Genomic DNA, 13,407 nt, shown 5'->3' on the forward strand with positions numbered 1-13,407 from the left:
TGACACACCCTAGTTAAAACCAAGGGACTTAATCACATTGTATGCAATAGCACTTTTTCTGCCTAGCAACAGAATACACAGCTTTTGCTAGGATCAAATCAAGGACCCATAATACCATGACATAAACAGTTTCCTACTAAGCTATCCCACAGATACATATATTTGACGTATTCACAAAAACATTGACCATCACAGTCAGTTAACAGTACAGAGAATCTATTGCAAAATGTAGATGTAGGTGTGTGTGAGTATATATAACTATATATAAAAAAAAAAAATATATATATATATATATATATATATATATATATTTTTTTTTTGTTTGTTTGTTTTTTTAACATTTGTATCTTCTAATTTGTCCCGTTATCACCTTTTGCATTTTTAATTGGATGTATTATGACTTTGATATGTCTATTTTATGTCTTATTCTGGAGCTTTTCTCCCCGGGCCTCTACTGAAAATGGACATGTATCCAGCTAGACTAGCCCGTTAACAATGTAAAATAAATAAATAAAAATAAATAAATAAAAATATATATATATACATATAGACATATATATATATATATATATATATATATATATATATATGTGTGTGTGTATATACATATACACATCCATTGGTGTACATATACAGATATATGTAGGCACATATACATTTCACCTTTCATAGTGAGAATATTAATTATACAAAGGATGTGAGGTGTACAGTAATGTAATAAAATAGCACAGTCTTGGGATAAATGCATTGAAGGTGTTTACAGCCCTGGTAGCTTTAGCAGGCCTCACTGGCTTCAACATTGCAAACTGAACAAACCACACACAGTGTTTAACCACCACATGTCATATACCAACACTCTATGCTGTCTTGTTTGTCACACACTAAAACCTACATACAAATATGCACATACTAACCTTCACCAACATATATATCTCCACCCTTCACAAACAGTTGCAATATGTTCCCTGCTCTATGCACATATACAGATGTGAATATATATGACAAATATATATTTCTCCGTATGTGTGTGGCATACACATACAAGGTCCACACTGTTGTAAGTTGCTGGACCTCACAGCTGAACTGTTGGTTCTTGCTGCAACCCAAACAGGTGTCACATATGAACACATACTAACATTAGGGGGTATATATGGCTACAAATGCTAGATAAGCATACTAGACTGCTACAGCAGTTGCCAATGCTAAGCTACACTTTAATATGACTATCATGCATGTGTTGTTCTGTCACATCCATGTTTATATAATGGCAGCGCTAATGCCCCCAACAGCCATTGGCCACACTACTGTACAGAACACAGATAACATGGATCAGATCTTTGACATATAATGCTGAGCTAAACATTTCACAGGTATGTCCCACTGCCCACAGGTACACACTGTATTGTCCATAGCAGTAGTTAAGCAGAACATTTATGCATAAATAAGTACTGCTGCTGCATATGAATGGTTCAGATTTTGTAGACTATTCTTCAATAACATCTACTACATGCCAGTAAATACATATGTGTCACATACTTTTCCTTTGTATGATTTGGTAATATTTATTTTTTTTTTTCCTTTTCTCTGTCTCTCTCTCTCTCTCTCTGTCAGCCATTGCAATAGAGTGATTGAGTTTGTTTGCAGAGATTGCAGCCTGCTTTTGTAGATATTGCACATGAGCATGTGATGGCCTCCACACCAATTAGTGGCCACCATTTGCTAATTGCATGCAGTCTGCTGTGTAGTAATTGCAGTAATCACTGTCATAGCAACCCAGAACTATAAATTGCCAACTCAGGTAGGCGTGGCCCTTTCAGCTTTCCAAGATGGAGATCATCCTTGTTTGCTGTGGACATCATTGTTTAAGACAGAATGTTGGTATAGTTCTTATATCAAAAGTCAGGGGTGTAGCCAGAGATTTACATTTTGTACTCAGACCTAATGTTGCTGCTTCCAGTACCCAGTTGTCAGTGTAGAAATGTACTCACCCCTCAAAATGCTACCCCAAAATACATGGAAAGATGTACTTTATTTTCAACTTTTGCAATTAACTGCCATACAAAGCTAGTTATTGAGATGTATTCCTTTGGCACAAGAATTGTTTGTGAACTGCTATACTGTGAATATTCATTTACTCAGTTCTAAACAGTTTGTGCTTTTTTAGTGTTGACATTAGCACAAGCTGCTCAGAAAAACTGGACACATTTCAGTACTGTGAGTATGCTTACCTACATCCTTGGTAGATCCTGCACACACAGGTATATTCTACATTTGGGTAGGGGTGCGGAAGTACAGAGAGTGTAAGTATTATTGTGTGGATTTTATCTTGCTGGACTTGCAGGGTTGCTGTGTACATGTTAGTTTATCAAGGCAAGTAGTCTGTCTGTGTAACTCCCAACTGTGGAGCTATCCACATGGTAGCCAGAGAATAGCCTGTTATTTTTTGTCTGTGCACCACACAGATCTTTTCAGCAATAGAGCAATTGCATTGTTACAGTTGGTTGCTACCAGTACATGGCTACATCCATTTGTATTTCAGTGTGTATTCCTACATAAGGGTATGCTTTGGAAACTCCTTCCAAAGCTATTTGCACAGTGTGTAACAGCAGGAAAGGCTGCTATGCCTCTTTGTTTCTGCCTCTGCCAGACGTCTCAAACACTCAGGTACATATTTGAACAGACTCAGGGAAAAGTAAAGGAAACGTCAAGGACACCTTTAAAATATTAGTGCCATTAAGTTGAAACATTCAGAGAATCAGAGCATATGAATTAATGCACCTTTTCTGAAGTAAAAAAAGTGTATAACTCTTAATTATTGTCATTATTCATTAAGTGTAATTCACCACCTTTCCAGTCAAAGTCATTAGTTTTAGGAGTGGTTCAGAGGGACAGAGATAAAATCTGTGTCAAAATCAGGGACATCCCTGAAAATTAGGGACAGTTGGGAGGTATGGCCTCTGCCCTAAACAGATATGCCAGTGTTTGTCCTGCTGTGATACTGTGTGGGGTTGTAAAGTGATGGTGTATCATTATTTCTTGCTAGAATGGCTGCTTCTCTTATCACAGTCATGTAATGTAATCCCGCAACAACTGCTGGTAAAGATCCACAGAACAAGTTGTGTGGTATGGCATTCCTATTTTTCCATTACATTCACTCATTCTGATGCATGATATATTTATTTCAGCACAAACTTGTTGTATATCTACCATGGCTTAGTGGTACTTCATGCTGTGTAGTGTGTACAAGGTCCGGGGTTCGAGACTGACAGATGTGTTTTATTTTGCTCCTGAGCAGAACAAGGACCCTCACATACAGATTGACTAAGGCACTTTTAAGCAGTTGTAAGCGGGTTTGCGTGGGCTTGTGCGATGCTTAGCAATACTTAGCTAGGCGCAAACAAGCGCACACTCGCGCAAACCCGCTAACTACTGCTTAATAGTGCTTACTCCCACTAACCCCCACGCTCATTTCTTTGAAAGAAAAGTAAACTGGGGAGATAGGAAAGTGGTGAAAAAGGGGCACAAAGAGGGAAAGACAGTATGGAAAGTAGCTCAGAATGTGCAGGATGGGTGTAGGGAAGGTCCATAGCTGCCCATGTCTTTAACAGCAACAGCTGTGTATATGGAATAAATTTGGAGGTAGATATGAAGCCTTCAACCCCTGAGAGAGGGGTGAGGACAGCAAAGTATGTTGTAATGCCAATTAAATAAAATTTTATGTGTCCAGTGGACATCTGTGCAAAATGGGCAGCTATGTATGGGGCGTAATTTTATTTTTGGGAGACGATTGACCCTTTTTTTCAGGTGAGCGTGGAATGTGGGGTAGGGGAAGTAGGTATATTTGGGGAGGTAGGTTGGGGAGGTAAACAGACAAGACAAATAAGATGCATACAGGGGCAGTATATGACACATGTGGTGGGTGAACACCTTTGATGGGGAGGGATGTTTGGAAATCTCAAGCCCATGAGCCCACAGATGGAAACAGTGGGACTGAGGTCCCCACCTTTTGGCAGTCACCACTGCACCTTCACAGCCCAGTGGGTGGCTGTGCTGGGGGCTGTGTAGGAGGGGCAGGCTGACCCGGGAGTTGTGCCACTCATGCCTCAAGTTGGCATAGAGGTTCTGCAACAGAATGTTCAATCTCTCTACGCACCACAGCCCGGACTGTTCGAAGGGTGATAGGTGGCCATCCTCTGCCCACGCTTGCATGGGGGAGTGAGCCCCATCCCGTGCAGTGCTTCCACCCGAAGGTGGCATATGACCAATGGAGGAGGAGGTCCCAGGCTGGGCACCAGAACTACTGGTGCCAGGTGCCATGGCCAGCTGAGGTGGGACAGGTGGGTCAGCTGGAACCGGCCTTCCCATACAAACTATGTTTTGGAGGGTTTAATAAACATATGGGTTAGTAACAGTCAACAGCATTCCCAATAATTTATAACAGCATGCAGAAGTATTTCCATTAATCCAACACACCAGATTTTCAACAGTTGAAAAGCAAGCATAACACATGCATATATAGAACAATAGTGGACATTACAACAGCATGCAGGTTGAATTGATGCCAACAGGGCACCAATATTGTGTTATTTTAACAGGGCAAATGCATAGAAATAAATGCAAATATTTATAAACCAATAGAACATATGTCCCAACAAATGTTTTGAGTTTAGACATACAGATTAAGGTGTGGAATTGCATTTTTTATGCACATACAGTATGGTGGAAAAGGATAGCTCAATTAACGTATATATCCTTCTAATTTTCACTACATTCCTATTAACTGCAGTTATATGTTCCTTACATGTATTATTACACTACCCAATGTCCTAATATTGTGCAATTGGATTCTGCTAGATCATTATATACATGAGCTGTATCTTACATACAAACTGTCCAAGATGCAGATGTTACTGCTACATATTTTGAGAGTTGCTCTCACACACTACTGCTAAGATGGTACACTGACAGATCTACTTTCATATAATTATCTAGATACGTTCAGGTGAAAGTATCAATTATATGTTAACAACTCCCTACATTTCTGGCAGCACACTGACATTTCTGGGGAACACAATAGGAAGCTACTCATGTGCCAGATTAACCTGTACATGCTGGGCATGAACCAACAGTTGAGGGCTGTAAATATGCATAAAAGTTACTGGCACTCCCTTCATCCACGTTATATGGGCCTACCCAAGTGTGGGTTAACACTGCTTAACACAACAGTACTATTTGTAAAATGCAACAGTACAACAACATATCAAAGAAAATGACACAGATGCACTCCAGGATTTATACATTTATTAAAGGATTATTACATCTTTATTTATTGGGTTAAAACACTTTTTGAAGGCTCTCTCATTTATCTTATAGAACAGTACATGCAGAATAATTACTAACCTGCCTGATGATGCAGCCTTTGCAACCTATCTTCATGGGCTTGCTGATTCATAGCCCAGACACCTGCAGCTGTGAAGTAAATGCAGTGATATTGAGACATACCTATCCATAGTATAGACAAGCATAGCAATTCTTAACTACTTAATACAATGGCTACTTACTCAGTGCTGCGGCATTAGGCATTGCACGGGACTGCTGGATCCACTGGTACAGTTGATCCTCCTTAAGTCACTTCAGGTCAGAATAATGGTGCCTGACCTGCTCACCAGTCCAAGGAATGCCAGTCGCACTGGTGAGATCACGAGCAAGACTGTTCCAGGCCTTCATTTTATATTGGGTGCCCTGGTACTGGCCCCGCAGGAGTCTTTCCTCATGATTGCGGACAAGGAGCCAAACCATTACTTTGGACTCCTCAATGCCCCAGCATTGCGCTCGAAATCGAGTATCTTCTCCAACACCGGCCATGCTGACTGCAGAAGGGAGCTACAATCAATTATGGCAAGTATTCCCACTTGTGGAGCGTAAATATGCCTCATTTCCCGCACTTATTTGTGATTGGCCAGTTTTGAAAAAACTCAGCTGTAGGCACACCTGATTAGCTGATGTTGGCAATGTTTAATATTCCTTTGATAGATATGTGTCTGTTGAAAGTGCATGGTTATGAAATGCTGTCATGTCTTAGTGGTTATGTACTGTGACTATAGTGCACAGTATCCTGAGTTTGAGCCCTGTCACTGCTTTTTATTTTCCTACTGGCCAGACCTGAATGGTTAAGGTACAGTAAAGGAGGTGTGGCAGTTTAGCCGACTTTGCTCAACTTTGCCCGACTTTGCCCAACGTTGCCTGATGTTGATCGACGTTGCCCGACGTTGCGCTGGTTAGAGCGGTGCACAGCTATGCGCAAATATGTTGTAGTTGCGCTGGTTGGTGCGGTGCACAGCTACGCGCAAAGACATTGTGCTTGTTAACGTGGTGCTCAGCTACGAGCAATTGGTTTTAAATATGCTAAATACTGCTAAAATGTGCGTATTGCTTAAAATAAGTTACTCATGCCTCAGAATGCATAACCATTTCACCTTTATATATATATATATATATATATATATATATATATAGATATAGATATATATATATATATATATATATATATATAAATTTGTTCACTACTACATATAATATTTGAATTCTTTTTACAAAACTTATACATGATAAATGTCAGGAAATATTTTTGTATACAGATTTCCGACAGAAAATGGAACTTGCAGTAGTGAGACTCGAACCAGGAATGCCTCCTCTTTGTGCGAAGGCTCTAACCACTAAGCTACCATTATTTTCCTTAATTTGCATATATTTTTCTTATTTTCCTCTTTGGTGTCTAAGCTGCTAACTCTAGCTAAGCAATAGGAAATCCCACACAAACACATGCAAATACAGGCAGCTATATCGGAAATAAAACAAAAAAAAATTCTTTTAATTTTTAAATTTGTACAAGGTTTAAAATATGGGAGAGTGTAGTGTTACAATGTACACATGTGAGTGGACTCGCTCATGTAACTCGACATTTCTCGAGTTTCATCATTGCAGGGGCATGGATTTTTGGATTGTTCGGCAGTCTGACACACCACCTATACTCGTCCACACTCCGTGTAAGCTTTAGAGTTGAGGCAGCACACCCTCATTAATATGCATGGCACACTACCGTCATACTCTTAGACTGGCATTTCCGTGTAAGACTAATCTAGTCTTACATGGAAGATTATTAAATCCTGGGGAAGGTCTTTACCTCAGAGATATAGCTATAGCATTTGATTCTGACCTCTGCCTATTGGTTGGGCTTGTAATAATCTGCAGGCAGGTACCTTGGTATTTACCTATGAAAGTTTTAACAGCTGTGTGCCTTAATATGGCACTATTCCTTCGTAATCATATCTGCTGTAAGAAAATATGAAAAACCTTAACACAGCTGTGTCATGTTTCATTCTGTGATTGTGATTATACCAGAAGGATTAACTGCTTGAGCATTTAACTTCCAACATTCTCCATATGACCAAGATTTGCAACATGACTGGGCTACAGCCCCAGTAAAATGACAGCTGAGATGTCCTGTAAATGTGACATTTAATGGCATTTGTAACTAAGGTTTTGCAGGACACCTTAACTGTTAAATCAGAACATCTCTGTGTCACTGGGCGAGAGGCACAACACAATAATAAGGCAATATTTCTAACACATAAATAAGGTAAGCTGTAAACTTGAAGTGGGGGGCTGCATAAATGCTTAGGTGCATAGGTTCATAGGTTCATAGGTTCAGGTCAGCCTAGGGGCACTAGGGGCATTTGGGCCTGGCCATAACAACTTATAACCATTTGAACTTTAAAAATTGAATAAAACTATGCCTATCATTTGTGTGTGCCTCTGTCAAGCAGTCTTGAAGTAATCCCTGGGTATATCTGCAATCTCCCCATCCATTCGTCAGGATCGAATAATCTCGGCATTGAGAGGTCTCTCTGCCTCACATGTACTAGATTAACTCCACACATAGGGAGTCTCTGGGTGATGAATCAGCACCCAGCGTTCTATCTATTTATATGTCAAGTTTAAGTCTCCCGCCCTTTGGTGGTTCTGAGGGATCTAGATGTGCTTTAAAGAAAATGTTGAAGAACTGTATTACCTACACATCACAGATCAAAACTGTAAGAAATATCACTCTGCTGTGGCCAGGTATGACAATGAACAGTTTGGAAAGTACAATTAAGAGCTGCAGCAAGTTTGTGATAAACTGGATGAGCTGAAAAGTCAGAACCAGAACAAATCTCTTCTTAATGAGTTTGCCTGAGGGCATACAATCTGACAGCCTATTTTCCTTCTTAGAAAAATATCTGCCAAAATATCTTAGCCTTAATCCAGCAATTTCCTTTGTTATGCAATGGGTACAGTAAACAACAAGATCTTCTGAACTGCATACACTCCTGTTGTTCTTTTTTCTTTTTTTTTTTAGTTCCTGAGCTTTGCAGATTGCAATTGTGTTTTATTCCAGGCTATAGAAGGACACTTCTCACTTTTTGTGGAAGTCAAGTTTTCTCCACAGTCCAATCCTTCTGATTTCATATTTTCCTTCACTATCTGGATCCTTAGCTGTACTATGTATTAAATACTAAGGACGGCCAGTGCCTTTCACCTAACCCAAAGACACCTGCATTACAATTCCTGGAGGGGCCTCTATTAATGGAGATTGCCCCATTACCATCCTGGAAAATTTGCTTCCATCAAGCAGTATGAAAACCCCCAGGATTGGTTCCCTGTGCGATCCAGAGTAGTTGCTGCACCAAAGATGTATGCAGCAGTCACTGTTTAACCTCCTGTGAAGACTGGTAGAGATGGGTGAAGGCTGCCAGTCTAGCCAGATAGAATTGTGCAGATAATTCTATCATTTATAAATATGAATGTTGAACTTAAAACAATGTGGCAATATTGCCATCTGCTGTAAAGAAAGGTAAGTCAAGCATTTATTGTTGGTCCTTTGAAATTAAAATTATTTCATCATTGCCTTTGATGTTTTACAAGTCGGCTCCAGTCTGGCTAGATGAAGGCTTCCTGCCTATTGTTTTAAGGCTAAAGTTAATGATCAGAATTTACATGTGGGATGTCCTTTATTGCTCTAAGTGTAAAAGAATGTGAACGCAGTTTCTGTCAGCCTGGGAACTCCAGGAAGTGTAAAAAGATGATGTAATGTTTTAGCAGAACTGCAGTTTCAATTTAAACAGTGAGAACCAGAGATTATTAAGCATTTTGCCTTGAATATCCAACTCACAGCACTGCCTCTTGCTCACATGTAAGTTATTTTAGAAGTGTGTTTTCTTGTAGAGAGCTAGAAGCTATAAAGTTTAGGCTAAGTGTTTTTCTGTGATGTCAGAACTGTACTACTGACTTATTGTAAGTATTTCTGTGTGATCTCTGAACTTTTGACTAGCACTGTATAGTAGAAAGTATTGTCTTGTGGTTTTAGTTATTATTAAATATTTTACAACCCTTTTAACTGTAGCTGGTTTGTGTAGAGATCATTTAAGCTCTTTAGAGTACTTGTATGCCTTTGGTGAAACTGTACATAGCCACTCTAATAAGCCTTGACTGTAGTCACACTTACCAATTGGATAATAATATTGCACAGTAATATTTGGACACCCTTTTAAGGGCCTTTGAGTAGCTCATAATTATTAGTGGGTGGTGGCAGCTGGTACTATCGTATAGTCTGGGTAAAAATGGGCACAGCTGGAGAACCTATGCCAGCCTTCCCCAGAAGTGTCTGTATGGTTGTATAACCTCTTCTCAAAGTGTGTGTGTGTCAGCTACTTGGGCAGACTTGGGCAGGAACACAAAGCACTGGTTGGACAGAGAGGGTGCTGGAGATTTTAGCTTGCTCACTACTCCTATAGCTGTGCCACTGGGGAGTCTAAGTGGGGACCTGGGGAGCAAGGGAGTGACCAGCCCCGGACTGACTGTGATCTCTGTGTGCTCTTAAGGGAAATTGCACTTTAATGTGTGTATTTGTTTTCCTTTCCTCATATATGAGATGCCCTCTCTGGTGTTAGTGGTGAGTATTGAGGCTCCTTGATTGCTGGGCCAGAGCACGGGTGTCACATATTAATTGGTGGCAGTGGTTGGGATATCTACCTCACATATTAATTGGTGGCAGTGGTTGGGATATCCTCACATATTAACTGGTGGCAGTCTTTGGGATATCCACCTTGCATATTAATTGTTTGGCAGTGGTGGGATATCCACATCACATATTAATTAGTTGGCAAATACTAATTGGCTTGTAATGGTGTGGATAGAGTGAATCCTGAAGCTTGTGCAGTGAGCTTTGAATGTGTTTTTGTACTCTAAAAAGCCACGCAGTAAATACTCAGAGTTCAGATCACAATTGTTTTATTTCTTTTGTTAGCTTAGTTAGTCAGGTTAGCAGGCAGCATGTCAGCAGAGGAGCATGGAAAGCTGACAAGGAGCCAGCTGGTGTGGATGTGCCAGGCTAGGGGACTCGTGCATGAAAACCTGACTAAGGCAGACCTGATTGCAGCCTTGGTTACAGCTGCATCAGAAAACAGCAACTAGGAGGACAATCAGGCTGGCAGTGGAGATATAATTCCGTCAGAGAATGGACAGCTTAACCTATCTGCAGTGGACTTAAAAACCCAGCTGGAGATTGAGACTTGAGGTGGAGGCCAGATGTGTGGAATTAGAAGCAAATGAAAGACTGCGACATTTGCAGGCTGAGGAGAATGAGAAATTGTTATGTCTGCAAGCTGAGGAAAAAGAAAAGCAGAGGCAGCATGAGAAGGAGATGCTGACTCTTTGCCAGAGTCATGGAGGTAATGGGGAAGGGAGTAACTGGACCCCAGAAGCAAAAAAGGTCAGTAAATTTCTTCCACAGTTTAAAGAGGGGGAGGGTGGCCTAATGGTTAAGGTGTTTGTCTTATAAAGACAGCAGGGTTCATATAAAGGGATAATTGATTGGGGGCTGAAAAAAAATGGCTCGCAAGGGCAGTTAGCCTAGTACTAATCTATGAATCTATGAATCTATGAATCTATGAATAATTTTGATAGTTTCATTCATATGTTTGAGAGGGTATGTAAACAGTATGAAGTTGACCAAGGGATCTGGGTACAGATCCTGTCCCCCTTACTCCATGGTAAAGCTGTTACTGCATTATATAAAATGTCTGATGTTGAATGTTTTGATTATACTGCTGTAAAGACATGTCTTTTAGAACTGTTTAAGCTAACACCTGAAACATATAGGAAAAAGTTTTGAGAGCACAGAAACAAGGTAGATGAAAGTGTGTGTGAATATGTTGCTGAATTGAACACTTATTTTTATAGGTGAGTGAGTGGATGTCAGGTCACCACTTTTGAAGGGCTGGCAGACCTTTTGGTGAGGGAACAAGCCCTTAGCACTTTGCCTGATGACATGAGGATCTGGTTAGCTGATAGACAATGTGCTACTACAGATGAGTTGGGGAAGGAGGGAGACCTATACCTGGCAAGCAGGGCAGCCCTGCACAAGAGAGGGACCCCCAGTACTGCTCATGGGTCCCAAGGGACCCATGGTGGGCAGCACAGACTGCCACAGCAGAATCTGCCAGTAGCAGGGGAAGCCACTAGTCCAGGTACACATCCAGGAGCTAGGGTTAAATGTTTTGAATGCAACCAGTGGGGCCATGTGGTATACAGGTGTCAATGGAGGCAAGGTGGGGAACCAAAGGTGAGGGAGCCAATAAGTGGGAAAGACAAAATGCCAATAGTAGGTTGTCTTGAGACAATGGGGTACTAAACTACCATCCTGAAGATGTCCTGAGAGGGAAGGATTTGGATGAGGCAGTACCATGTACTTATGCAGTTACACGCAGTCAGGCTAGCAGGCAAGCATGTGGGTCTGGTAGCTGGGGGAGACCCAGGCAGACTGCATACTTGCAGCCAGGACTGGTGAGGTGGTTACTTCAGGGAGGAAGCTACTCTGTAGCAGTTAGACTGAATGTGAGCCACAATCGCTTGTGGGTACTGATGGTCCCTTGGACAGAGTGACTGCCAAGGTAGAGGTGAGTAGTAGTACCTAGGTTGACAGTGAGGCACCACTGTTAGAGGATGCCAGACTTCCTGTGGAAGGGAATCTGGGAATGGTTACAAAGAGAGAGTTGAGATAGGCCCAGCTCTCAGACCCTACATTTCAAGGCCTCAGGCAGGTAGCTAGGGAAGCACCTGATTCTCAAGGAAAGGGGGAATCTGTATACTGGGACAAGGTGTTACTATACAGAGAGTGGACACCTGAGGGAGGGCTAGAAGGTGACAGAGTACAGCAGTTGGTAGTGTCTAGAGCCTACTGTCTGGCACTTCTAGCCATAGCCCATGATATTCCCTTTGCAGGTCATATGGGCATAAAATGTACAAAGAGGTGTATTATGCAGAACTTCTATTGACCTGGAATTTTCAGAGATGTACCAGGGTACTGCAGGACCTGTGAGCAGTGCCAAAAGGTAGGCAAGGCAGGAGACAAGGGGAGATGTCCTTTGATGCCTTTGCCTGTGAGTGAGGAGCCATTCCAGAGGGTAGCTATGGATATTGTGGGTCCTCTGATTACCCCACATTCCACAAGGAAAACGTATATCCTAGTGGTAGTGGATTATGCTACATGATACTCTGAGGCTGTAGCTTTGTCCTCCATTGAGGCAGAGAAGGTGGCAAATGCTTTGTTAGAGATTTTCAGCAGGGTAGGTTTCCCAAAAGAAATCGTGACTGACAGAGGTGCTGATTTCATGTCAGACCTGCTGGCTTGTCTGTGGAAGTCCTGTGGGGTGAAGCACATGAAGACCAGCCCCTACCATCCCCAGAATACTGGTCTTGTTGAGAGGTTAACTCTACAATCAAGTCCATGCTACAGGCATTTGCAGATCAGTTTAAGGGGGAGTGGGACAAATATTTGCCCCATCTGTTGTTTGCTTACAGAGAAGATACCCTGGAATCCACAGGTTTCTCACCCTTTGAGTTCCTGTATGGGCATAGGTTGAGGGGACCTCTAGATTTAATTCAAGATGAGTGGTAAGGTGAGTGTGTGTCTCACAAGGAGTCTTTTGTGGCAATTGTCCTAAACCTCAGGACAAGGCTCAGGGAACTCATGGGCTTGGCCCAGGAGAACCTGGCAGAAGCCCAACAACAGAAAAAGGTGTGGTATCACAGGAATGCTTGAGCTAGAGAGTATGCTGTGGGGCAGCAGGTAATGGTTCCCAGTCCTGTCAGACACAACAAGCTGCAAGCAGCTTGGCAGAGACCCTACAAGATGGTAAGAAAGGTAAGTGATGTTAACTACATGGTGGAACTGCAAGGCAGACAGCAGGAGCACAAATTGTACCATGTTAACATGATAAAACCTTACCATGATAAGGAGGCCCTTGTGCTGAGCATTTGCAGTGGATTGCAGCAGGAGTCTGAGGGAGATCTGAGGACTGATCTCCT

This window comes from Protopterus annectens, chromosome 2.part1 (genome assembly GCF_019279795.1).
Source record: "Protopterus annectens isolate FY-2018-M chromosome 2.part1, PAN1.0, whole genome shotgun sequence".
Taxonomy (NCBI): domain Eukaryota; kingdom Metazoa; phylum Chordata; order Ceratodontiformes; family Protopteridae; genus Protopterus; species Protopterus annectens.